Raw genomic sequence first — 27,321 nt, 5'->3', positions numbered from 1 at the left:
TCCATTCCTGATTAAAATGAAAAGGAAACTCTCTTTGAAAACTGGGAATATATCTCTGACATCTGAAATGGATCTATCTGAAAGCAGTATCTAATACCATAATTTAGAGTGAGATAAGTCTTATTCACAATAATAGCAAAAAAACCCCAATATAGAATTATAGATAATACAAAAATATAATACTAATAATGATAGAAATATGGTTGTGAGAGTAACTGTTATTGACAAGTCCTCTTCAAGTTCAAGACGAAGAAATAAAATAGGAAAATGAATCGAAGCGGATAAACATTGGAAAGCAAATGGGTTGAAATGTGGCACCCCAAAATTCGCATGCTGAAATCCTGACCCCCATACCACAGAAGGTGAGCTCATTTGAAAACAGAGTCTTTGCAGATGCTCCAGTTAATATGAGGTGCTTAGGATGGACTCCAACCAATATGACCGAGATCCTTTTTCGAAGGGTCAACTCCGATGCAGAGTTAGACATGCACAGAAGGAGCGCACCAAGGAAAGAAGAAGACAGATTCAGCGTGATGGTCTATAATCCAAGAAACACACAAGATTGTCTACAGCCCTCAAGAAGGCAGGAGGGGGGCCTGGAATACATGCTCCCTCCCGCCTTCAGAAGGAACTGGCCCTGCTGACAGCTAAATCTAGGGCTTCTAGCCCCCGTACGTGTGAGATGGCACACTTCTGTTGTTTAAGCCACCTGTGCTGCACTAGCAAACTCTTACAGAAAGTAGAAAACGCACTGTCGTTACGTGTAAATAAACCAAATATTTTCTAAAACCTCAAAATTATCTATCAGCTAAAAACCTACTAGAATGAAGGAATGAGTTGTGTGAGATGTCTAGCTATAAAAATAAGTATACAAAATGACAGCTTACATGCAGGAGAGAAAGAACAAATTCGCAAACATGCTAGGAAAAATAGCCAATTTCCAAATGGCAAAAATGTACAATAAAAGCAAATGATCTAGTTGCTCTTCACTGAGGTGTGCGTGGAATGCATGACCCGGAGTGTTTCGCAGCAATTAGAATTCATAGGCAGCGACAAAAATAGATCTTAAAATACAATTCTATGTGAAATGGATAAGAAACTGAGTTAGACCTGTGGCAACATTTTATAGATTTAGAACACACACACGTACACACACACAATGAGACCATGTACTTTGAAAGGGATACAGGTAAAGAAAAAAGTACACCTTAGAAGGGTTATTTCTTTGAGAATGGTGAATAGGGACGGAAGGACTAAACAAAACAAGACCTGGGTCCTGCAAAAACCAGTGATAATAATACACCATGAATCAGAGGATGTGATTCACTCAATGTTTTGCTCCAGGGGGTGCAAACAATAACAACGTATTTAATTTTAAATGTATGCAGGCCAGTCAGGTCCTAATCATACAAACAGCTTGATATTATTGCTGAACCTTGACCAAAATGTTTCATTGGGAAGAAACTGTTGATGAAAACAGATAGGGTAGATCAAAGACTGAGCTGTCATCAAGGTGGCCTTGGCTGACGTGGGAGAAAGACTAAGGCTGCTCCGCCGGCCCCCCCCCCCCCCCCCAGTACCACAAGATGTCCTAATCCCCCAAACATATGACTATGTCACCTTACAGGGCAGAAGGGATGCTGCAGGTGTGATTAAGGGTCTTGAGAGGAGATTATCCTGGGTTATCCGGGTGGGTCCAAAGTAACCAAAAGGATTTTTCTAAGAAGGAGGCAAGAGTATTAGGGAGAAAGGAGATGTAATAATCGAGGGAGAGCTGAGAGAGGTGGGGGCAGGGGGGGGGAGAGAGAGAGGGGAAGAGGGTATAGAGATAGATATCATGGAGGGGGGAGAGAAAAAGAGTTATGTGCGACGTGATATAAACATGGATAGAGTATAGATGAAGAGAGAGATGGGTGCAGGGAGGGAGAAAGACAAGTGGGGAGGGGATAGGGAGACGGATGGGGGGAGAGGAGGGGGTTGTGTGGGGAGACGGATGTTGGGATAGAGGGAGAGTTAAAGATGCTGTGCTTTGGGCTTTGAAGATGGAGCCCGGTCTGGAGGCTGGACCAAGCCCAGAGCCTCCAGAAGTGCGGCTGCACCAGCAGCTGGATTGTAGAGGTTTGCTTATCCTCATAAACCACGAGACCACCGATTAATCGTTGTTTCTTCACTTTAAAAGAGACTAAAAAAATGGAAAAAATTGGAGGTTGAAGAATGTACGGGGCAAAAGATGTTCTCATAGATGATGGGTGAGACTGCCAGTTGGTATCGTCTTTTCAGAAGATGGTTTGGTCAAATGCGTCGGAATTGAAAATTAGCCGAGCAAGTCCACTTCTGAGAGTTTATCTACAGGAGATGGCCAGAAAAGTGCACACAAAAATGTATGATCAACATTTTCCACTTAGTGTGAGATAGCCCCAAATTTGAAACAACCTAAAAGTCTAATAAAAATGTTAGTTATTTAGTACCCATTTAGACTAGAATAACAGGTAATAGCTGAAAATGAAGATACATGTCTACTTTCATTGGTATTGACAGAACGATCCATGATATATACTTTAGTAAGTAAAAGGCTACACAACAAAATACATACAATAAGGCCTTTGCACAAAATTCTAATTCAAGTAAAATTCTCTGGAAAGATATTTATCAACGTGTTATTCGTAGTTTTCTCTGGTGATGTAATTTTGGACGATTTCAGTCTTCTTCCTCTTATTTTTCTGTACGATTCCTTTCTTTTTCTCTTATTTTCTTTCTTTTTCTTTTTGCAATGAATATGTCTCATTTTTATGGTTGGTGAAAACAATAAAGATATTTTTCTTTGGGAAAAAGGAAACAAAACTGCTGAAGTCAATGAAACGTACGACAAAAGGTTGAGCCTTCATTTTTACACACATTATGAGTCATTAAGAGTCAAAAGACATAAAAAGATCATTTCCCCCCAAAGAAATACACGGTCAATAAAGATCTGAGAAAAGGCCGTCAACTTTATGAGCAATCAAATAAATGCTATAAGACAATGAATTCCCATTTTCTTCTACCCCGTATTGGTAAGGGCAAAAAAAAAGAAGTGTCTTTTCATGGGTTTACAACTTCTAGCTATTTCTAAAAGTCAAATCTATTATTAAAAGATGATTTAATGTCAACACAGCTGCCCTTTAATCTTGAACTTCTTCAAATTAGCATTATTGCAGTTACCAGTTGTTTCCTAGCTAAGCACGGAGACGGCTCTCCTGAGCCTGGATGAGCAGCCTTGACCGGCAACCACAGACCTTAGCTAGGAAAGGGTTCGGGCAGTGTGCCATCCCAAAGGCCAAGATCTTGTCGGCTACTTGGATGGAATCCCACGGAGAGCTTTCTCAAGACTATTTTAATTTGATTAATTTCTCCAATTTATAAAGCTGGAAAGTTTTTTTTTTTTTTTTTAAAGCACAATTGCATTATCTCACGGAGGCTTTATAGATGTGAACCACACTCTGCATTAAAATAGCCACAATTAAAGCAAACTAAATGTCTTTGTTGGGAGGGTCTCTGCTCTGCAGCCTTTAAGAGACGCTATCTAGATACTTCATCTTTAGCAGTGGGACAGAATGTTCTGTTCATTCAAATACATACATTTATCAAAGCAGAGATGAAACTCAGCTTCAAAAAGTGACCTTGCAGTTGAGAGTTGGGTTCTGGGCCAGCAGGAAAGAGAGAATATTATTGGAATGATGAGGGGGGGGGCTTAATAGGAAGACACTGAAACAGATTTGCAAAAAGACGCTGTGATTTCAGGGCCATCCATATTCATCTGTGCATCCTAAAACGAATTCCTCTCCCCTCTTTGCTCTCTAATGCCTGAATTCCTCCACCCAAGCCCTCTTCCACAAGGTGACCGAAGGCGTAACATACAGATGCTCCAAACGGGGGGAACAGGCTGCGTTAGGGTCATGGAGTGTATATTGTGACGGATAGCAGGCCTTTTCCAGAATGGAAGGGCCTGGGGCCGAAGGTCATTACCACGGGAAGAAAAGATCAAAGAGAAGCCAGAAGAAATGGCAGACCAGCGCTCAAGTTCATTCTGGTGAGACAGTCGCCAGTACTACAAAATGAATGGTCCGTGTGTCTGACTATGGAACCGGGCAGGGGCCACCACTGCTCACTTATCTATGTGAATACCCACAGGTTATGCATCTATCTTCATCTTTGAGAACAAAGACGACGCTCTTGTGTAGAGAGCAGAAGTTCCATTTTAACAGAAACCCAATAATCCCAAGCAACGAATTAGCCAGATTTCTCCATTTTTCTTGTACAATTCTGTACATAAAGGACAAATGTCGAGTTCCCGCTGTGGCACCACAGGATCAGAGGTGGCGTCTCGGCAGCACTGGGACGTGGGTTCAATCTCCAGCCCGGCAGCAGGTTAAGGATCCAGCATTGCCACAGCTGTGGTGTAGGTTGAAGCTGCAGCTCGGGTGGGATCCCTGGCCCGGGGATCTCCATATGCTGCAGGGCAGCACCCCCCTCCCCCAAAAAAGAAAAAAAAAAAAAAAGGACAAATGTCAAATATTGAAAGGCAAATGAGCAAACTAGTCCATATAAGAATTCTACAAAGTATCCTACGCAACACCTAAATCTTCCTTTTTGACATAGACAAAGGGCCCAACTGGTCACAGGGTGAGATTGGAGACTTGGCGATGGGCTTAAGATTTCAGTTCCCTCCACCAGATCTTTTCACCAAGGGACAGAGACACATTTTAGAAAACATTCAACAAGACCTCCATCCCGAACCCCTTCCCCAAAGTCTTCTTGGCAAGAGCTCGGGTCATGAGCGGACAATACATTTAAATTCTAAAGCAAATTCAGTGTGTGTAACTATCTTACATAAGGTTTCCATTAGAGGCATATTTGAAAAACATAACTCAAGGAGTTCCTGTCGTGGTACAGTGGTTAACGAATCCGACTGGGAACCATGAGGTCGCGGGTTCGATTCCTGGCCTCGCTTGGTGGGTTGGGATCGATCCAGCATTGCCATGAGCTGTGGTGTGGGTCACAGACATGGCTTGGATCCCACATTGCTGTGGCTGTGGCTGTGGCTGGCAGCTAAAGCTCCAATTAGATTCCTAGCCTGGGAACCTCCATATGCCATGGGAATGGCCCTAGAAAAGGCAAAAAGACAAAAAAGAAAAAGAAAAATATAACTCAATAACCCTCAGCTTCGGAAAACCATTAGGCCTCTCAGATTTCAAGATTTGGACATGACACCAAAAAAAAAAAAAAAGGAAATTAAAGTAACATACAAAATGTGAATAGTCCTGTAACTTTGTATTTAAAAAATACATTGAAAATGAAGAACTACTGAAAAAATAATCATCACTTTTGAACCCTTAAGATGGAGTTAAGATGCTGGGCCACAACAAGTGAGCTTGGCGAGGGCTCAATTCTGGACGGTGGATCCATTCAGCTTAGACAAGGTCAGAGGCAGGAAGGCCCTCAGGGCTCGTCTACACGGGATCTGCAGGCTCATCCACAGGAAATCTAGAGGCCAGTGTAGACAGAACCTGCTTGAGATCTTGGCCTTCCATTTCTTGCTCCAGCAAGATGTTCTTTCTTATGTGAGCCAGAACCCGTCACTCTCTAAGTGCCACTGCTGGTCCTACGTCTGATCACTCAGCACAGGTCCTGCCCTGACAGCGAGGCGGGCTGTCCTGTCTCCCTGTTTACTTCTCCGGGTGAGCATCTTCATCCACTGCTGTCCACTGGCCTCCAAAGTGGTGCCCAGACCTGAGACGTATTCGTGCAGAACCATCTCTTGAGCTCAGAGAGGAGACAGACCGTGGCCCTCCCGCCCTCGTCCCAAACCAGCTCATCAGCCCATCAGCGAAGGGCCGCTGTGCACCGACACCTCCACTGAGATGCAGCAAACGTGGAAGGGGAGGGTCCGGTGTCCCCAGGAGCCGGTGGGGCGCAGAAGGAGCGAGGGGTGACTTTATCCACTTCGTCTCCGGGGAGGATTTGCTTCCGATGCTCCCAGCTGTTCAGTACCTAGAGAAAAGGGTGCTGCTGGTGTGACTCCTCCGGGGAAGAGAGTCCAGGAGCTGTCACCTCAGATCCCAATTCAATCCGGGCTCAGGCGGCTTGAGCGTTTTATGACGTGTGTGGGCAGGTGTTGGTGGACGGAGGCCCTTTCCATTGAAAGCATCCTGAAAAGCAGATAAAGAATGGCTGTGGAGCGAATGCAGGTACATCCTGCGACAACGGCGCATTTATGCAGGCGGAGCTGACATAGGGAGACAAATATTAACAAACGTCAAGGCGGGAAGGCTGGGAGGGAGCACGGAGGCCCTGCTGTAGGGTTTTCTCCTTGGCGCCAACTTTTATTTCTCTTTTGGCCAGACCCTGGCCATGTGGGGGGGGGGGCCCCTCTGCGTTGCCACCTTGCATCCCCGAACTGACCTTAAGCAGCGACTTGGAGCCCAAAGTAGAGAAGCAGCGGGATTCAGCATAGTAACGTCACATTAGCTGAAAGTATAAACGCAAGCCCATAAATTCCTTAAACCCTCCACCCTGAAAGTTTCCCGTAAGAGCCTATCAGCCTAATAGTGTCACGAAAACCCTCCCACAGGCCCTGGGCTCGTGGGACCTGCACGGACAGATGCTGGACTCCAGGCCAAGGGGGCCTCTGGCCAGTGGGAAGACAGCTGGATTTAAGGAAGGGCTTGGGTACAGGTGGTGGTTTTGGAAGGAGCGCTCAGGAAACGAGTGAAGGATGGGGCCCGTGAGGTGCAGGAGGATGCTGCGGGCGGGGGCAGCAGTGGGAAGCACCAGAGGACAGGGGAGAGCCTGCCGCCTGGGACGGCAGCTGCCCCGCGCCCCCTGAGACGGCTCCCTGGGCGCCGGAGGAAGCCGGAGGCTGGTGGTGGTCAGTGCCCTCCCCAGTCTGATGGCCTGATCGGAGGGGAGGGGCCCAAGGGACATGGGGCGTCCAGAATGATGAGAAACATCCCACGTCCAAAAGCAAGTCTCCTCCCTCGGCTTCACCACCAGACTCCGCCCCGGGATGCAGGTGGCCTGCTGGCCCCAGTAAGAACCCGCCCGGGGACAGACTGGAGGGGGCTGCAGCCAGGAAGGATGCCGAGCCTGTCTGCTTCCCGGCCCTGTCGGCCTCACCCCAGAATCAGCAGTGCTGCTCTGTGGTCTCCTGTTTCTACCGCCCTAGTGGCTCCCCGGCGGTCTTGGGGCTCCTGCTCCAAGCCCCCCCACTTGTGTCACCGCAACTTCTTCCCAGGCCGTGCTGCTTCCCGCTGCTGCTGCCTCACTGTTCCCTCCTGCCTTCTCAGCCCTTGGGCTGGTTTACTCAGCGCTTTGTATTCGTTCTGTACTTTGACTTTTTGCTTAAAATCTGTGGTGGGTTTTGTTTTCCTGACTAGACCCCAGGAAGCTGGAAGAGGCGAAAGGGGCTGGGGCTGGGGCTGGGGCTGGGGTAAGGCCGGGCAGGTGGAGGCACACGGGGCCCGTGGACAGGGAGGGGGACCGGCTGGAGTGTCAGCCCGGGTGGGGGATGGACACGGGCGGAGACGAGCAGGCTCTGGGTTTATGAGCCTCCTTCACCCATCAGCTCAGGCTGCCTGACAAGAAGGACTAGGCTTCCCTGAGCTGGACGGTGGCCGCTGGCAGAGTTCTTGATGGCCTCAGGGGCCCGCAGCTTTCCAGGGTGTGTTTCTTCTTCACCAGCCTTCACCCTCCACCACCGTCGAGTTGTTTCCAAGCTTTTTATCTAAGAAAAGACAAACACGCCAGCGAGCCCGCCTCCGCCCATCCACTGCAGGCCTCTGATACCATGGCAACCGAGAGAGCTCCAGGTCATCAGGTGCTGCCCACAGGGAAGCGGGCCACGCGGGATGCCAGAGCGGACTCAAGTCTGCATCCCGCTGGTTCCAGCCCACCCCTGTCTTCTGACGCCCTCCCCGAGAGGGTGGAGCCCGGAGCTAAGTGGAAGAGGCTGGGAGAGAAGCCTTTCCCACCCAGCCCCTGCTCCCCCCACCATGTCAGTGGTCCCCTTTGGATCCCCCCACTACCACCAAAGCCCCCTGGGGCTCTGCCCAGCTCCACGTGCAAACACAGGGGCTGAGCATTTCTGGCTTCCGTGCCCATGTGTTTAGGAAAACGCTGCCTGGGGTTTCCCTACTGGCTGTGATTTTTCCAGCCTAAAAATGCCACCAGTGGAAGCAAAGCCCCAGCAGGGCCCCGACAGTGGGGCACAGAGGCAGAAACGACTTAAACCACGCAGCACATGTGGCCAGGCAACAATATCATGTGACAGAAGGCCGTCTGTGGGTTCTGCTGACAAGAATGAGGAAGGCACCCCTCCAGCCCGTCTCCCTGGGGGCTGGAAGGGGCACCATGTACTTCAGAAGCATTGCCAAAAAGAGCTAGTGTGGCTTTTTTCTAATTTCTCCTGTGCTGGGGAGTTTCCTAGAAGTGAATCTAGAAGGTCACTGTCAAAAGGAAAAAAAAAAAAAAAAAAAGGAGTTCCCGTCATGGCTCAGTGGAAATGAGTCTGACTGGGATCCTTGAGGACACAGGTTTGATCCCTGGCCTCGCTCAGTGGGTTAAGGATCTGGCGTTGGCGTGACCTGTGGTGTAGGTCGCAGACAAGGCTTGGATCCAGCATTGCTGTGGCTGTGGTGTAGGCCGGTGGCTATAGCTCTAATTCAACCCCTAAATTGGGAACCTCCATATGACACGGGTGCAGCCCTAAAAAGACTGAAAAAAAAAAAAAGGATGGAAAGTCACTGTCACATCCTCCAAGGGGTCAGTGAAATAGATACCTCGTCCTACACGATTTTCTGCAAAGGACCTCGTGAGCGCCCCGCCGAGATTCTGTGTCTGGCTCTTTGTTTCTCGGCGGGTCCCAAAGAATTTTGGAATTGAGGCCCCCTCTCTCCTCAGTGCCGATTGGGAGGGCAGTTTTGTTTCCTGGGGAACCAAGCGATGCTCTCATTGGGCCGGAGGAGGCTGAGACCCAGACGGCGGGGCCAGGCTCCTCTGGCTCTTTGCAGCACCCTGTGCGTCGCGTGTGTCTCTGCATCCCACTTTCCCCGTGCTGCACCGAGTCCTGCATTGGGGCCCCCAGGCCCGGGGAGAGCTGGCTCCTCGGCTTAGTGATGGGCTGTGTGTTAAGGACCACGGGTGCTGGGCTGCTCTGGGGACCCCCCCACCCCTCGCTCTCAGCCCTTGGGTCCTAGAGTCCCGTGAGGGGGGCCGTGAGTGAGGCCGGATGAGCTCTGCCCACTGAGCAGCTGAGAAGCTGTTCTAGCACCGGGCGCAGAAGCCAAGTCCAACCAGGTGAGTGAGCGAGGTCAGAGCAGGTGTCACCCTCCACCGTCGGGGAGACAACAGAGACGGAACAAGAGACGTGACCTTCTTAAGGACAGAAACAGGGTGACGCGTGATTCTGAGGCCGGTGGTCCCTGCGGTCTCCAGCACAGACTTGTGCCCAGTGCTCGAGACCATCCCCTGGTCCCCGCATGGCAGCCTGCGAGGTCCATGCTGCCCACACCTGGAGCCCAGGAGGGACCTCTGAAGGCAAAGCTCCGTGTCCTCCCTGGGACCCGAAATCCAGCCCCACGGGGGTCATTTTTCCGTGACAGCCTGTAGCGATGAGCCATCGGCTCTGCTGGACTGTTTTGTTTCAACTGGCTATTTGGTGGCATGTGACTTTAACGTCCAATTTCTGGAAAATCTGATTTCTTCTTAAACGTGATGCCCAGTTTCCCCACCCCCCCACAGCCCTGTGCTCACAGTGGGCTGAGAGGATGCAGGGAGCTTCTGGAACTTTCGTTATTACTCTACGCCTCCATCAGACCTTGACAGCATGAAAGCTTTTCTCCGGTACCGATTGCTAATAACCAGAGCCTCACATTAGCCTCCAATACCCGAACCCCCAGCCGGTCAGTGGGAGGCCGGCAGCTTCGGCCAGGCAGGCGGGAAAGAGGCCTGGTTTTCACTTCCATGGCAAACATAAAAATAAATAAGTTTAACAATAAATGTAGCCATAGGCTATTTCAGCTCTATTACAGTTTGTCTTTTTTTTTTTTTTTTGTCTTTTTGCCATTTCTAGGGCCGCTCCCACGGCATATGGAGGTTCCCAGGCTAGGGGTCTAATCGGAGCTGGAGCTGCCGACCTACGCCAGAGACACATCAACTCGGGATCCGAGCCATATCTGCAACCTACACCAGAGCTCACAGCAACACCAGATCCTGAACTCACGGAGCGAGGCCAGGGATCGAACCCGCAACCTCATGGTTCCTAGTCAGATTTGTTTCCGCTGCGCCACGACGGGAATTCCAGCTCTATTACAGTGTGAAGAGCTGTTCCTGCTCGCCCGAAAGCCTGATTCCTGCCTGCTGTGCTGTTTGGGGGTTTGTGTGTGGGAGGAGACCATTTCCATTCTGCCTCGTGGGAGAAGGCTCAGCCAAGAGGCCTCCACCTCAGAATGACGGCGCAGGCCTCTGCTTTGTCATCTTCAGCGTTTTTGGGTTAACGTGTGTTCTTTTCAGGGAAGCTGGTTCTGAGAATGACTCAGCGTCTTAGAATAACAACGGCTATTTTGGGTTGATTTACGTTCTAAACATAGGCTCTTTATTCCTTCAAGGAATCATGGATTCTGCCCATTTTCTAACGACTCCCCCAGAAGCCTACACCTTCTGCCAGTGTCTGCAGCTCAGCGCTGGTAAAGGGGCCTGGAACCCAGAGTGACACAGCGGCCCTCACCTCGGGCTGCGTTTTCCATCAGTCACCAATATTCAATCAGTGGAACAGCGGGGGCTTCCAGCTCCTGCCCCGCCCGATCGAATTCTGAACCGGAAAACTGGGGTGCAGGGTTGCCGGTCAGTTGCCAGCATTTTCAAATCCTCAGGCTCAGGAAACTCTTCTGCATCGCCAGGTGAGATCCGCTTCCCGTGACCCTTTCACGGCTCCGCGTGCACGTCCCCGTTTTGACAGCAAATGAAGGAAGACCAACCACTGCCTAGAAAGTTCGCCAAAGACAAGCAGCCGCTGTGTGGGAAGTTTGCCAAAGATGCTGTCCCCTAACTCTGCTCAGTCTCACAGATGACAGTGACAGCCGTCCCAGGAAGACGCTGGGATGAACTTTCAGAGAAGGACAGCAGCAACCAGGCGTCCCCTCTGGGGTCACCCCCGTGACGTCCCAACCCCAGGGTTGCTGCCTTTGGTTTCCTGTATCGAAGGGCCCCAAGCGTGCAGGTTGCCCCTGAGGTAGAGCTGGAGGCCGTGCTGAGATGACCCATCTCTGTGCCCCCAAAATCCAAAGGCTGGAGGTGGGGGATCTCTAGGTGGCAGGGCTGGGAGAGAGCCGGGAATGAAGCCGAGGAAACGGGACTCTGCTCTTGCACCACTAGATTTTTCTGGGGGAGGCACCAGACAGGCGTGCGTTAGCTCACGATTTGGTTGGAGCCAGCTACAGACTCGCTCCGGTTCAGCCTCTCATCCGCCGCGGGGCTGTGCGGGCCCAGGCTGATGGTGGCCAAGGAGGTGCCGGAACTGAGCAAAGGGTGCCATGGGGACTGGGCCGTGCCCAGCTTGCCCGCCCATCCCAGGTGTCAGCAGCTGTCCACTGCCAGATGCTCCAGGACGGAACGCTGGGCGGAGAGTTGTTTTCCTCCGCATTCGGGAGTCTATCAACGTCTCCCGTTGTGTTTTGTGGCCAATCGTTTGCTCTTGCTATAATTATTGTTTTATTTGGCAATAATCTCTGTTTTCTCTCGAGCGGCTTTTAAGACACTGTATTTTACATGCTCTATGCGCTATTTAGCGTGCAGGGGTGAGGTATTGCCTCGCGTTTATACCATGTTTATTCTTTATTATTGCTGTTTATAGTTTCATTATGAGATCATTACGGACTTATTTTTATCTGAGCTTCTTTGTGTTCTGAGAGTGATGTGACAGCTAAGGTCTTTTTAATTTTGGAAAATTCCCAGCCATTCTCTCCTCAAATACTGCTTCTTCACCATTTGTTGCTTTCTTTTGGAATTCCTATTGGACTTAATTGAAAATGTTATATTCTTCCACGTTCTTAACTGCTTTTCTTTCTTTCCTTCCTCCCTCCCTCTCATTCTTTCTTTCTTTCTGGCTGCACCCATGGCATATGGAATGTCCCAGGCCAGGGGTCAAACCCAAGCCACAGCAGCCACCTGAGTCACAGCCTGACAATGTTGGGTCCTGAACCCGCTGAGTCAACAGAGAACTCTACCTGTTGAGTTTTGATAGTCTTATTTATTCTCCTTTTTGTCACTTTTCAAATTGAGATATCATTGGCATATAACATTATATTAGGTTCCAATTACAACACAATGTTTTAATATTTGTATGTATTATGAAATAATCCCCCTAATAAGTCGAGCTAACATTTGTTACCTTACAGAGTTAGGTATGTGGGGGTTTTTTGGCTTGTAAGATCTGTTCTCTTAGCAACTTTCAAATACACAGCACCACATTGTTAAGCATGGTTACCGTTACACCCAGGAGAGCATTCTAGATGCCAGCCCTTTGTCAGAATGGTTTGGGGCTGAGTCTTCCGCAGAGCCAATGTGCTTCATTCACATGAAGTTCTGTACGGATTTTACTGTATGGATTACACTTTTGGTATTAAGTCAAAGGACATCTTGCTCTGGCCTAGAGTCTGAAGATCTCTGCTTTCTTCTAAAGTTTTGCGGTTTGGGGAGTTTCCGTCGTGGCTCCGTGGTTAACGCATCTGAAGAAGAACCATGAGGTTGTGGATTCAATCCCTGGCCTTGCTCAGTGGGTTTAGGATCCAGCTTTGCCCGGAGCTGTGGTGTAGGTTGCAGACGTGGCTTGGATCCCGCATTGCTGTGGCTGTGGGGTAGGCTGGTGGCTACAGCTCCCATTCCACCCCTAGCCTGGAACCTCCATATGCCGCGGGAGCGGCCCTCAAAAGGCAAAAAGACTAAAAAAATTTTAAAAAATTAAAAAGTTTTATGATTTTACATTAAGGTCCGTGATCCGTTTTTGTACAAGGTGAAGCTTATCTCTTTGCCTACGGACTTCCAGCTGCTCCAGTGCCATTCGTAGAAAGCACTGGAGCAGCTCGATTCATCTGCTTTTGCCCATTTGTCAAGAATCCAGTTGGGGGAGTTCCCTGGTGCCATGCTGGGTTAAGGATCCGGCCGTGTCACTGCTGCAGCTTGAGTGACTGCTGTGTTGCAGGTTCGATTCCTGGCCCGGGACACGCCACGCATTGTGGGCGTGGCCACCCCCCCCCCCCCCCCCGGCCAAGTCAGTTGTGGGTCTATTCCTGGGTTCCCTCTGCTGTCCCGTTGATGGACGTGTCTGTCTCTATGCCAAGACCACCTGGTCTTGTACAGCTTATGCTACAGCTGAAAACAAGGCTGGAAATCAATAGACTGATTGTTTCCACTTTAATCTGCTTTTTCAAAAATGCCTTAGCTATTCTAGTTCATTTGCATAACTATATAAATTTTAGAATAATCTTCCTGTATCAGCAACAAATCTTGCTGGGATTTTGGTAGGAATTGTTTAAAACCTTCCATGGACTTGGGGAAAGGAGACATCTTCACTCTGTTGAGTCTTGCAATCCGTGAGCATGCTACAGCTTTCAGCATGTCAGTCCTGTGCGTGTTTTGTAAGGTTTTCTCCTACGTATTTCATTTTTTTTTTGAGTAATTGTGATACAGTGTTTTTCATACATCGTCATGGCTAGTAGGTAGACATCAAGTTGATTTTGAATATTTATCTTGCATCCTGTGAATGTGCTGAACACACGTATTAGTTCCGGGAGCTGTTTTAAGAATCCTTGGATTTCCAGCAGCATGTGGAAATTCTGATCGCATCTCAGCAGAGCCACAGCTGCTTTCACACGAGAACAACTTTCACTTCATGAAGTGGTGAAAAATTCTCATCCTCACTTATTCCTGCTCTGTATCAATGAGAAGTCTTTTGGGGGAAGGGGGTGAGTGATGAATGAGACAGTGGGTTCAGCACAGCCTTCCAGAAGCCACTGAGGAAAGTGCTCTGGCACAATGGGGTCTGATGTGCCCAACGGATGCCCCCGCCCCCGCAACTGCAAGCCCTTCTCTTTGCAAATTGGGCACGTCTTGGTTATCTGGACAAATCACGTATATTGCAAACTTCGTTTCTCCTTTTTCTTTTTTCTTTTTTTTTTTTTTAAGGGTTGCACCCATGGCATACAGAAGTTCTCAGGCTAGGGGTCGAATTGGAGCTGCAGCTGCCGGCCTACACCACAGCTGCAGCAACGTAGGATTCAAGCCTTGTCTGTGACCTCCGCCACAGCCCACTGCAATGCCAGATCCTGAACCCACGGAGCGAGGCCAGGGATTGAACCTGCGTCCTCGTGGATGCTAGTCTGGTGCATTACCACTGAGCCACAACAGGAACTCCAACTTCATATTCTGTTTTTCTCTTTTCTTTTTCCAGTTTGGGAGATGTCCTGCTAAGAAGAGGAGAGCCACAGATGCACAGAGGGAAGTGGCCAGGACCCAAAAGAGCCAGAGGTTGGAGCCAGACAGCTGCAAACTGAGGAACTGCAAGGCCTCTGCAGCCCTGGGAGGCTGGAGAAGGGAGCGCAGCCAGGATGATCCCTTTTGACTTGGGACTTGTTGCTTCCAGGCAGTGCGAAGATGGAAGTTCTGCTGTTTTAAACCACCCAGGTGCTGGTGCTTTGTAACGGCAGCTCCAGGACACCTCCACAAGCCCCACGTTGTTCCTGTGGGTGGGGTGGGTCTCCCAGGGGTGCGGGAGAGGTGGGGGGCAGGTGCAACCTCAGCTGCCCTAGCTCCGTCTTGGGCTGGACCACCGAGGCAAAGAGTCGCCTTTCCAATGGCTGAGGGAGCAGCAGGGTCACCCAACGGGGCCCAGGGGCAAAATGACGAGCAATCATACATTTTTTGTGTGGCTCTGTTTGGAGGTTTGGGTGTGGTTTCTTCCTAAGCAATAGACTCTGAAATGGGAGCCGAACACCTTGGCTGGAACAAACTAACCTCTCTGAGCTTGTTAACTGGTTGGGTTGGTGGCCTCAGGATCAGGCTGCAGGTGAGGCACCCACAGTGCCGAGTCTCGGTGGCTGTGTAGACCCGGGTTTGGATTGAGCCTTCGGGATTTAAGTCGGAACATTGACCGTTTAAATAGCTTCTGAGCGTCTGGAGGGACCCAAAGCCCAGAGAAGGGGACGGAACCACTGGGTCAAACCGCTGGGCAGACCTCACATCTGGACACATCACTGTGGATTTTCGGGGGGGAAAGACCCCCCATCTGAAGCTTTCTGTCATCATGCGACGAATTCTCAGTATTTCAGAGTCCAGACGAGGGAGGACCCTGACGCCCCCCCCCCCAGCACCTGCCACCGTCCCCAGGGCAGGGTCAGCACCACAGAGCCGCTTGGGGTGCTGACCACAGAGGTGCAATCCCCCCTCTCCCCCCAGGGGGGGGGTGTCTGGAGGGGGCGGGGCACCGGGGGAGCCCCACAGAATTTTCGTAAAATCACTCGCCCTTTTCCTTTAAGACTTTGATGCCCTGTTTTCTCTCCATTCTCTCCTGCTCATTACTTGGTTTGGCCACAAGAGATCCACTTTCATGGTAAGAGATCTCTCGTTTCAGCATCTCAGTTCACTGATGCTGTTTTCGAGCTGCCGCGGCTCCCGTGTGGGTGGTGGTCCCAGGCTACCTGTATCGACAAACCCCTGCCCCCCCGGGAGGTGGCCCTGCAGGGGCTTGAGGGCCTCTGGGTTTGGAGGGACTGCCTCCCGGGCCAGCTCAGCAGGAGCTGCATGTCACATGCCCTCGGCCTGGCGGGGCCTTGGGAGACCTCGGACAGTCTCTGTCCTTGAAAATCCCTCCGCCTCCTGTGACCGTCTATACCTCAGCCTCCCCAGGATCTCTGATTGTCCTGCACAAAGAAAAAGAGACGTTGACTCCTGGGGACCCCAAAGGACAGGGCTTCGGCAGACCTGCCCCCTGCCGGAAGCAGAGGGAGGCGGGGCACGCACAGGGGCACAGGGACCCAGGGGCCCTGGACCAGCCGGCAGGAAGTTCAGGTGAAACGCCAACCCTGAGGCTGCGGAACAGGGTTCCAGAAACCAAGCAGCAGAGAGTTATTTCTTGACGCTTTTCTATCATACTTCCAAAAAAACCTCATCATGGCAAATGGTTTCGAATTATAGACAAGACGGAGACGATTCCATTGAATGGCCTGCGAGCACACGGTGCCAGGACTCACAAAGCCCACAGCCAGGCCCTTCCTCGCCTTTCCTGTTGCTTGGACCGTATTTCTAACTCGTGTGGGTGGAGTTGGGGTTTTCTTGAGCGGGGGGCGGGGGGGGGGTACTTAATTTGTCACCAAAGCTGGATTCCTCCCCCCCTCCCCCCACCCCCAGCCCTGCACATAAATCCTGTCAATTAGGCTAATAATAGAAGCAAATTTCCTCGTGCAATGAAATCCCCCCCCCCAACATTTAGGGCGGCGCAGCAGCCTCTTTGCCTAATTGTATTAATAAAATTTTTAGCAACATAGCTCTGAGGATCAATGCAGCAAGCCCTGCCAATCAAAGCCTTTCTCCTCACTGAAAAGGTGCTAGACTGTTTAGTCTCTTTGTGACGGACTCGGGAAAGGCTCCGTTGCCCCCAGAAGATTAAACCTTTAATTTCGCATTATTTCCAGCCATGTCTATAGAACAAAGTGGGCTTTACCTGTTGAATATGGGGCTTATGCAACTCGAAGTGCTCTTGAGACATAAAGAGGCGGCCGCGAACAGTCTCTGAGATTTAAGCTGTGGGGAATTCTAAAGGGATTACCACTGCATTTTCCATAAAACGAGAAATCAAAACAGACTTCAGCAATGCATGATCATAAATGCATTCCTGCCGCCGTGCAGAGGGCTGCTCGCCCCGCCACTCTGGGGCCCGGGCAGGGGCGGGTCGTCAAAGGCACCCACACTTGTAAGGATTTGTACGAGTCCAGCTCATAATGAACTTAGGGCTGAATGCTTTGGAAAGATGGGCTATTAAAAAAAAAAAAAAAAAAAAGATGCTCTTCCGTTTTCTCGGGTCCAAAGGTGAGAAATGCGCACACGGCTTTGACACCGTTAAGATATCTTTTGTCCAGAACGCTAACCTGCCTTGACCGGCGCTGGAGGGTTCTCTCCATGAATAAAGGAAGAACAAAACTATTCCTGGGAAGATTTTCCCGACTGATTAGCTTTGTGGGGTGAAAAAAAAAAAAGGATGTCTTCCAAAGACCGAAAGAAAATGAGGACCCCAATTAAAATCCCGCCATCCTCACTAATCAGCTTAGAGACGCAACTAAAACACAAGTCCTATTAAAAATGTAACCGCCTTCTGCAGGAAGCACTGATTGCCCAGCCCCGCATGTTTGCTATAAACACCGCGCCTCTTTAGGTCTCAGGGATCTTGCTCCGTACGCGGAGGGTGATGGGGACGGGGGAAGAAAATCAGAATAAATCGCAGACAAAGTAGGATGCACCTGAACTGACTTCACGTAAAAAAACCTCAACGTTTTTAAGTTGATTGAAAAAAAAAAAACCCCCAGCTTTCTAGGTGTGGGGGTGGGGGGAGTTTGTGGGGTATGGAGAGAAGAGAAAACCCTCCCCAGGGGGTTGACCTCCTGCAACTAATGAGTTCTGTCAACTCACCCATTCTAGGCACCTGTTTTTTACGAATAAGTTAAAATTGCACAAAACGTTGCTTATTGTAGAAGAGTTTTCACACCATTCCAGGCATAACATTTCATGATGAGTTTCTTCCGATCCTTAGCTTCTACCACTCTAAGTACAATACAAATACAGACCAAATACCGGCAGGCATTTTAAGAGTTGGCTGATTTTCAGAGCTGAACCTTCAGGAACTTGCTAATTCTGGGGACTGACTTGCTCAAGATGACAGATGCAGTTAGCGGAGGAGCTGATAACACGACCCCAACGTCCTGATGCCCAGCGGGACCTCGCCCCTATGCCATGTCTCGGTCTCAACCTTTCCACTTCCTGGTCATGCCATGCCCCCCGCCTCCCGCTGAACTAGACCCTCTCCCCAGCTTCCCAAAGCAGGGAAGAGGGGGCATGAGGAAGAAAGGGCATCTGCTCTTGTGGGAGGTGCAGTGTCTTCCCCCACCTCTGCCGGGGCTCAGTGCTGCTGGGAAAGACCCCGTCTCCTGGAATGATCTTGATCTGGAAAGGGAGGGCCGTGTTGGTGCATCCAGCCCAGGGGTCCCCTGTGGGCTGGAGCCATCAAGGGTCCCTCGAGCTGCACAGCCTGGGCTGAGGAGGAGGCCCTGAAGTTGCAGGACGCGGAGACTTCCCGGGGGGCCGGGAGGGGTTCAGGGGAGCGGGAACAGAACCCACAGAAGAGACCCGCAGAGATGCCTCCCGGGTTCGAGGTCCCAGGCCTCCCGCTGGTAGAGGACCACTTGGCCTGTCTGTCCTCCCTGTCGGGGATGATGGGAGCTCCAGCCCTGCCTCCCGGTTCCTTGTCAGGCTCTATATCACCCTCTCGGAGGCAGGAAGGGCCCAAACGTCAGCCCAGATGGGTTCTCCTCCCCACCTCGGCCAGCTGGTGGCCCGACTTCTGCTCAGCATTCCCGGGGAGCGTGACCCTCCCCCTCCCTCCTCCCCCTTCCCTCCCCCTCCCCTGGAGAACCTCTTAGTGTGCTGAAGGCAGAGTTCCTGAGAAGCAGAGAGTAAAGCAGGGCTGCACCTGTCCACGTCCTCAGCAGAAGCCCCATCTCCTTCCCCCGCCCCCAGGCCATGTGTTCCATTGACTTTCTTAACTTGATCTTTGCAGTTGCGTGCTTCCTGTTAATTTTTGTTTCCTTCGTCTTCTTTTCATGGCCACACCCTTGGCATAAGGAAGTCCTGCACCAGCGATGGAATCTGAGCCACAGCTGCAACCTGAGCCACTTCAGCCATGCTGGATCCTTTAACCCACTTCATCAGGCTGGGGACTGAACCCACACCACCCAGCCACCTGAGCAGCTGCAGGCAGATTCTTAACGCACTGCGCCACGGTGGGAACTCTAACTTCCTGTTTACTTTTAATCCTTGGAGCTCACCCTCAACTTGAGAAAGTGTTCCCTCCGAGCACAGTGACTCAGAAAGAGACACTCCATTTTTTCTACCCCAATTATTAGAAATTGTTGCCTGTCAATCGTTCACCCAGAGGCGGATGTGCAGGGAACAAAGAGATACCAAGTTACATAGAAGTGCAACGACTGCCAAGTGTGTCCTAAGGATTTGGGGTATGTTTTCATTTGTGCTTTTGTTTCAGTTCCATTTCTAGGTTGATTATGGAGGTAGGTGGGCTTTCAATGCTGCTTCAAATTTCCTTCAGTCCTTGGAAAAGGTCACCATGCCAACCTGCACAGTGGGTCAGGCTTTGCGTTTGGGATCTTGTCTCACTGCGCACGGTACATATCCGGTCACGAGAGGCTGTCACAATGGTCCCACATGCCCAGGGGGTTCACGTATCCATAAAAGTGGCCCGAAGTTGGCTTTCATGTCCCTGTCGCCTTCAACCCAGCTTTGCGGCAGCGCGCTTTGATGGCGGACTCCTCTCTGCTTTGGCCCCAGGAGAAGAAGATGCCATTTCTTCCCCAAGAGCAGCAAGTTGTTTCATTAGGGACACAGGATGCACTGCCCTGCAAATCTCACCAATCCCACGGGACAGTTCGGGGTCAGTGCAGTGTCGGTGGTCCCCGCAATCTCCTGGGAAGAATGAGGGTGGATGGGGTGGGGGATGGGGACTGCGTCGGCTGGGAGGGGTGCCAATGATCTGGATACAGACATGTGGAGAGGGGACCTCAGGAGCCACGTGAACGGAGGACCGGTGGGTCGGCTCTGGGCCAGCAGCCTGGTTTGCAGGCAACCTCGAAGTCCCCGCCTTGGGTCTTGTGTTGATGGGGGTCGGGGTCCCTTGGAAACCAGACAGAGGAGGCACGTGGGAGAAAGAGCAGAGGTGCCGGGATGCGCTGACTGTTCTCATTCATTGTCCCAGAGTCAATGGAGGAGGGCAAACGGGGCTCGGGGAGGCAGTGAGGCGGGGAGGAGAGCTGAGTTTTAATCTGGGTGACAAGAAGGCATCAGGACCTGTCGATACTCAGCAGAGGTGATCCGTGAGCTGCACTGACTCACATCTCCTTGGGGCCATGGTCCATCAGCACCCAGACCACCCTGGCTGAGTGTCACCCCTGGGTAACTGTCTTGTCTAGTTCCATTAGAGGTGTCTTCTTTTCCCTATGGAAGTAGAGTTGATGTATGATATTATAGAGGCTACAGGTGTACATAGAGTGATTCATGGTTTTAAAGGTTAGACTCTGTTTATTATAGAGGCTACAGGTGTACATAGAGCGATTCATGGTTTTAAAGGTTAGACTCCGTTTATAGTTAGTACAGAATGCTGGCTCTCTTCCTCATGTTGTACAATATATGCTCGTAGCTTATTTCATACCTGAGACTTTGTCCCTCCTCCTCCCCTCCCCCTATCTTGCCCCTCCCTCCTTCCCTCTCCCCACTGGTAACACTGGATTCTCCTCTATATCCATGAGTCTATTGCTTTTTTGTTATACTCACTAATGTGTTGCATTTTTAAGATTTCACATATAAGTGATATCATATAGTATTTGTCTTTATCTGACTTATTTCACTGAGCACGCTACCCTCCAAGGCCTTCCGTATTCTTGCAAATGGCAAATTTTCATCTTTTTTATGGCTGACTAGTATCCCATTGTATATCTGTACCACATCTTCTTTATTCATTCGTCTCTGGATGGACATGTAGGTTGCTTCCATAGCTTGGCTATTATACATAGTGCTGGTACGAACATTGGGGTGCATGTATCTTTTTGAGTTAGTGTTTTTGTTTTTTTCAGAGAGATACCCAAGAGTGGAATTGCTGGGTCAGGTATGCCTTTTCATGGAGAAAGATTTGGAAGACATCACAGTTTTTCCCTGGGAGGAAAAGCTCACAGGGCTGGGGATTGCAGAGAGGAAAGAGGATAGCAAAATGGTTTCAGAAAAATGGTCAGGACGTTGAGACCTCACAAGCAAGGCTTGAGATACACTCCGCACCAGAGGCAGAGATGGCTCTGCTCTGCGGAGAACTTTAGCATTGGGTGTAAACGCTAAGGCTGGTTCATTTATGGTCAGAAAGTTGTCTCCTTACCTAGTAAAATAAATTAAATGCTGGACCCCTCAAAACAAAGCAAAGGGAAAAGCCCCCAAAGGCTCAAGAAGCACCACCCTAGTGGCTTTACCTTCTTGTTTCTCATAGACCATCAACCCTTTGTCTCCACTGCTTCTGAGACGCATTCTTCTTTGAAGAGTTCCGCCATTTTGAATTCCAAGGTCAACTTCTTCTAATGGTAGCAGGTGGTAGCCAGCCTTCCCTCTCAAGAGCCACCTGGAGAAATCACTTGAGTAAAGCAAAATTCTCCTCTTGGAGCAAAGCTTCTCTGATTTGATGTTATATTTCCCATTGGTCTTATAACCTATAACAGTGGTCCTAATTTTGACTTCGCAATACAGAAATCCTCAGGTAGTTTTGAAAAATGCCAAGAACTTCAACCCATGCCTATAGATTCTGATGTATTTATCCTGGCTAGGCCCAAGCCTCAACTTTCTCAGGTGCCTCTTGGCCCACTGCTTGACAGTGAAGAGCCACATCTGAGGTCAGGGGAAAAGGGGAATGGTTTTTAGTGCGTATGGTGATTCGCAAGATGAGAACGTTCTGGAGATCTGTCACACAACAATGCGAATGTACTTGACACTACCGAACTGTACACTTAAAATGGTTAGGATCATAAATCTTTTGTGTGGAGTTCCCATTGTGGCTCAGTGGGTTATGAACCTGACTCGTATCCATGAGGATGCATGTTTGACCCCTGGCCTCATTCAGTGGGTTAAGGATCCAGCACAGCTGTGGTGTAGGTCACAAATGTGGCTCGGATCCCGTGTTGCTGTGGTTGTGGTGTAGGCCGGCAGCTGTAGCTCCGATTGGACCCCTAGCCTGGGAACTTCCATATGCTACCTGTGCGTGACCATGAAAGAAAAAGTTGTATGTGTTTTTTTCAACCACAATTCAAAAAAAGAAAACTTTAAAAATCACTGACATGCACTGCTGTAGCTTTTGCGGTGTCTTCGTATCAGCTGTGCTGGGGTGGACCAAGACCTGACCACACAGTCCCCTGAAACCCTGCACCACGAAATAGGACTGACCTTTCATTGCAGAATAAACGAATTCTCCATGCGTGCCCAGAAGATTTTACTTTATTATTCAGATAAACTTAACAGAAGCTCTGTGGTTTACGGTACCTGCGCACTCTGCGTGGACACAATAGCTAAACTGAAGAGCGGTGGTCCCCAGAGCTATGGCCAGCATCACCCTTTTCCTCCTCCTCACTCCATGCTCCTGTTCTCGTTCAGCCGCCCCATACTGGCTGTAAGTTTCACCTTCTGTTTCCTGTGTGCGAGCATCGCTCCAGCCCCTGTGCTGAGTGAACACCTGTCGAGTGACGGGTGGAGGTGCTGATGGACCCGAGGGCTGCATTTGCATAATGGTTGTCTTCTTATTCGATTGGGACAAAGGAAGACTCGACCTCCACACTGTAAAACACTGCATCCCTGCGTCTCTTTCCCGCTCTCTGGCTCCTTCAAGCAGTTCTTTTTTTAAAAACAAAATCTATTGGAGTCTAGTTGATTTACAATGTTGCGTTAATTTCTGCTGTACAGCAGAGTGATTCGGTTAGACACAGCTATGCTTTTTTGTACTCTTTTCACTATGGTTCATCACAGGATATGGTTCATCATATGCTACACAGTAGGACCTTGGTGTTTATACATCCTGTATGTACCAGTTTGCACCTGCTAACCCCAAACCCCCCATCCTTCCCTCCCCCACCTCCTTGGCCACTATGAGTCTGTTCTCTCTGTCTTTGAATAGACCGAATAGTGGATATATTTTAGCTCCTAAAATACTGGGTCTTTGTTTTTCCCCAAAGAAGGGGAAACACTGCAACCTCCTTCCCGGGTTATGCTTCATGAGATCATCTGTCTTTGTTGAAGGGAGAAGAAATGATACAACGATTACCGATGATCTATTAGAAAGCAGATGTCTTCCTGCCCCACAGAATAGCTGCCAGCTGGATAGACCGGTCTGAGCAATATTTATTTTATTGTGCAGCCAACGATCTCAGGTGATTACATTTTTTATAGATTAAAGACATTTTTGGCATTTTTAATGTCTTACTACCAGACTTTATAAAAAGTATTCGAGATTATGTTGACATACGTTTTACAACAAGAGCAGCTTTAGTGGTATTTAATGGATCACTTATTACTGAGACAGGATTCTTCAGGCTTGTTTTACCTGTTAATTGGTGGTGCTATCCTTGAGCAGGTTCTGCCGCATGCGAGGCAGTGGGAGAAAGGAGGAGGGTGATTCAGAAGAAGAAGAAGAAGAAGAAGGAGTATTTTGCTGATTGGCCAGGAAGACTTAAGAGTCGCTATGACAATGCGAAAGGTGTCACTTGTCAATAAGGAAGGAAAAAACCCTCGGTTTTCAGGAGTATTCCTTAAAGCATAACAAAAGGAAAACCAAACTGTGATATGTACTTATACAAAGGCTTGGAAAATTTATTTCTCCTTTTTTGATAAGATGCAATAAGTTCACATCAGATCAGACAGGTAATAAGAAATGTGATTACTGCCTTGATAAGATGTCTCAAATTTGAGGAAGAAAATTCACGCCTACAATTCAGTTCCATTTACCTTCGAAGGCCTTAAAGGATAAGCATAGGCTCTTTCTCCATCCCGGGGAAACCGCTCTGGGGAATCAGGCCTGTGTGTCGGGTGGAGCCAGCTGCCCAGCCTTTCTTCAAGCTCAAGGGCATCCCTCAGGTTTTCCTGATTAGACGGTCTGGCTCTTGGTCAATAGGCGGAGGCAAAGCCCCATGAAGAAGGTTGAATCACTGACTCCGAGGCTTTCTGATGGGAGGAAAGGCGGGCCTCCTACACGTCGTCTCTGTTTCTACTGCCCATGAACCATGAACAGGATTCTTTTTTTTTTTTTTTTTTTGTCTTTTTGCCATTTCTAGGGCTGCTCCCGCAGGATATGGAGGTTCCCAGGCTAGGGGTCGAATCCGAGCCGTAGCCGCCAGCCTACGCCACAGCCACAGCCATGCGGGATCCAAGCCGCGTCTGCAACCTACACCACAGCTCACAGCAACACCGAATCCTTCACCCACTGAGCAAGGCCAGGGATCGAACCCGCCACCTCATGGCTCCTAGTCGGATTCGTTAACCACTGCGCCATGACGAGAACTCCTGAACAGGATTCTTAAATCCCTTCCATTTAGGGTTTCCAGGTAAACAGAGGGTCTTCAGGTCAACAAGGAATCCGTTTTTTTCCAATATACGTATATCCCACATGTTGTGTGGGGGTACACGTGTACTAAAAAGTATTCCTTGTTGAGCTAAAATTCAAATGGAACCAGAACCCTTCTTTTTTTAGTTGCAACGTCTGGCAACCCTATTTCTATTGTCCGTTCATTTCAGCCCAGCGGGTGGCAAGCAGATTCCCAGGGAATAGCTGCCTGTTTTCATCACTGATTCTCACTGGACAATAGCTCTTGGACCAAACAACTCTGTGCTGGGAGCTACGGGGATAAAACAGAGAGAGAAGACCCTGCTCCCTGCCTGGTGGCGCCCAGGGAGGGAGGCTGACCACAAGCTGGGGCTTATGCTCTTTGCATACATTTTTCCGTATCATCCTTACGCTAAGTTGAGGAAGCTGGTATTTTTATCACTATTTAGGACCAGCAGGGAAGACATGATAAGGCTGGACTCTGAACCACACTCAGCCCCAGACCGCGTGGGACCTGTCGGGCCGTGCTCATGCGACTGTCGTGTGTGCTACGTGTGGAGCCTCCACTCACCATCTCACCGTCTGCTCCCGAGGAGCCTGTTGTGAAGTCCACCCGGCTGTTTCGAATCCATGTGCTCACTGGATCCAACCCCGGGGTAAAACACAATGGCAAGGTCGAGGAGCTTACGTCCTAATGAGAGGGGCCCTGGGAAGGTCGGCCGAGGACCGCTACTCTAAGTTGTGCAGCAAGTTCCAGCATTTTGATGTCAGGACACAGCCTCAAGATGCCGTCTCTGGATGCTGAGTGAAGGGGAAAGACACGGGTCACACATAAATTCCCCCACGCTCACCCTGGGAGGAGAGGAGGGCGCTTCAGGTGTCCCCAAGTAGAAGAACTTTTTACAAGTCAATGAATCTGTGCACAGACAGCAGAGTGGCTCTGTTCAAACCTCCAAGGTGTTGACAGCACAGAATTGGGTGGAAAGAGATCCATGCAAGATGGAAGTCCAGGATGGCTTCCTGGAGGAGGAGGGATGGTCCTGAGGCTTTTGGTCCTGGAACCACCAAAGGGAACTATACTTTGAAGATAAACCGAGGGAGGAAAAAACTTGCAAGTGGATCACAGGAATCCCCCAGTGTTTAAAATACACTCCTAGAGAAGTTTAACCTGTGTTCACTTGGGGAGATGGGTATTTACTCTTTCATCTATTGTACTGACACTGCTTCTCGGTGCAGAGTCCCGGGGAGGCCGTGGGACAGTGTGCATTGGAAATGTTTGGCCCGTGCCTCCATGAACCTCAGCATCTACCTAGGGGTCTTCTACTGTAAAGGACACGGTAGTGGACCTAAGTTCTCCGACGCAGCTGCTCAGTTCAGCCACGGTCAGACCAAGCAGCCACCACCACCATCAGCTTTGGCTACAGACTCATCACTGAGCTTCATGTGATTTTCACATGGCGTGAGTATTTTTCTTCATTTGACTTCTTTCACCATTTAAACATATAAAACCCATTCTTAGTACAGGAATCATAAAGAATTACAAGAGGCAGGCTTGACGAGAAAACTGTAAGCCCTTCCACGGTGGGCGCAGGTGCAACCACCTGCCCAGCGCAGGTATGACCAGTGCAGGTGTGGACCCAGTACAGGGATGGCAGGGCAGGTGTGGACCGAGTGTGGTGTGGACAGCACAGGTGGAGAAAGTGCAGATGTGGACAATGCCGGTGTAGACGGTGCAGGTGTGCACTTGTGGGGCTGGATGCCGTGGAGCTGAGCAGGGCTGTTCCCCGGGCGTCACCCTGGAAAGGGCTGGGATTTGCGTCCCACGGAGGCAGAGGGAGGCCGTCCAGCCATCCTCCCGCTTCTGTCTCCAGACCGGCAGCTCCCTGGACGGGCCAGGCGAGCCCATGCACCGCAGGGGCGGGGGTGTGGACGGGCGGCGCTGGAGAGCAGCCGGTTGGAGGCACGGTGGAGGGAGCATGTGCGAGGTAAACACGGCCCTCGAGCTCAGAGCCGGGCACTCGAGCCGGTGGTGAATTGCCGTGGATTAGGGTGCAGACAAGTGATTGCTGGGCAGGGCGCCAGCCGGGGCTTCTAGATTGCCGTTTGTGGGTGTCGCTGATTGATTTAAGCAGAGGGGAAATCAACTGATTTCTTGAGAGCAGAAACTCTAATGTACGCTTGATGTGGGCTCCCTGCGGGGTGCTCTGCCCTCTGTGGGGAGGGGGCGCCCTGGGTGAGGGGCTTCCCTCCAGCTCTTCCCTCCCGGCTTCCTCCTCACCGCCCCCATGCCACCCAGCTCCCCATCTTCTCAGGCAGAGCCCCACACCCTGGACGGTCTGGACTCCCCCCGCCCCCATCCTCCAGGCTCGTGCTCCAGCCCCGCTGCTCAGAGAAGCTGATCACTGTTCTTCATCGGTGGATGGTGGCCTCAGGGGACACCCCCCAGGGAACGCTGCCATTTTAAAGAGCTGCTGGCCTTGGCCTGGAGGCCTTTCGGGCCGGCCCTGCAATGGCGAGGCCTTGGCAGAGCCCCTTCCTGTCCCACAGGGAGGCGGCTGCTCCACGGGTCCCCTGGTGGCCCTGACCTGCAGGTGGAGTCCCAGGCGGGCCCCTCTTGGGGCTGCCGGTCCCCAGGAGTCTCTAGTCCTGAAATCACGCCTGTGTTTCTGGGACCGGACCAGGAGCCAGGCAGGCAGGCGGCTGAGGGGAGTCTGGGGAGAGCAGTTCTGCCTGCAGCCAAGTCCGGAACAAGCCCTCTCCGGCCCGCACCTGCATGCCCACTGCGGGCCTGCAGGCCCAGTTAGCAGTTTCTGCCACGTGAATCCCCAGAAGAGGCTTTCCCGGGCTGTGACTTGGCCCAGGGGCCAGGGCTGGCAAGGCAGTGGTTGTCTCCT

This window comes from Phacochoerus africanus, chromosome 16, assembly GCF_016906955.1.
Source record: "Phacochoerus africanus isolate WHEZ1 chromosome 16, ROS_Pafr_v1, whole genome shotgun sequence".
Lineage (NCBI taxonomy): Eukaryota > Metazoa > Chordata > Mammalia > Artiodactyla > Suidae > Phacochoerus > Phacochoerus africanus.
The sequence above is the reverse complement of the archived record's forward strand: the minus strand, read 5'-3'. Positions refer to the sequence as shown.